The sequence below is a fragment of the Seriola lalandi genome, unplaced genomic scaffold (assembly GCF_002814215.2).
Source record: "Seriola lalandi dorsalis isolate HSWRI2012SDOR001 ecotype SW California unplaced genomic scaffold, Sedor1 jcf7180002053791, whole genome shotgun sequence".
Classification (NCBI taxonomy): domain Eukaryota; kingdom Metazoa; phylum Chordata; class Actinopteri; order Carangiformes; family Carangidae; genus Seriola; species Seriola lalandi.
The window spans coordinates 96,163-97,095 of NW_019524344.1; positions in this window are offsets into that span (position 1 = coordinate 96,163).

Genomic DNA, 933 nt, shown 5'->3' on the forward strand with positions numbered 1-933 from the left:
GAGGAAGGGGGGGGGGATTAGGCTAAAACATGATGCTGCTATGATTTCCAGGTTGCTGATGTTATTTGAATCTCGTCGTCCGGCCGTGGGTGTTGTATTTGGAGACTGAATTGCAGCACTTGTTTATAAAAAGGTGAAAGCTTTTTCTTTTTTCTTTCTTTCTTTTTTTTCTTTTTTTTTTGCTATTTGTTCTTTGCAGAGGAAAGAAAAATAAAAAAAATGTGAATTAGACACGTAATGTCAGTATTCCATTGAAATTTGAAAGATGTACATTCGTGTCTTTATAATAAAGTCTTGTTAAAACATGAGATAAGTTTGTTGTTTCTACGGCGACCGTGTCGAGTCGACCAAAATACTTTTAGAACTCATTAAACCGAACCGGTCGAACGGGTTTGAAGGCGTAAACGAGGACGCGTTTAATCATCGTTGATTAACCGCAGGTTTCGCCAAACTTTGATTTATATATAAATGATTGTTGCCTTTAACCAGTGTCTCACACACACACACACACACACACACACACACACACACAGGTACACACACGTTCACACCTGGAAGCTTCCCAGTTTAAACACAGTGAGATCTGATGGATTAAATGTTCAGTCTATAATCTTAAACTTCTGCAGTGAACTCACTTCCTGTCGATCGGAGGATTCTTCAGGGGACGTGACGTGAATCTGTGAATCTTTTCCTCTGTATTCCCACTTCAGTTTTAACCCTCTGAGGTCTGAGGGTATTTTCTTGATTTATTAAATGCACTTTTAAAGGTACTTGCATATAATATAATACAATCTCAGCTTGACCCCCCCCTCTCCTTCTTTAAACCTTTACTGATGTGGACGAAGTGTTTGGTGCTTGAAATGGGTTCAGTGGTGTTGGGTTCCTAAAAACTGTGGCATGTAGGAATAAAATATATATATATATATATATATA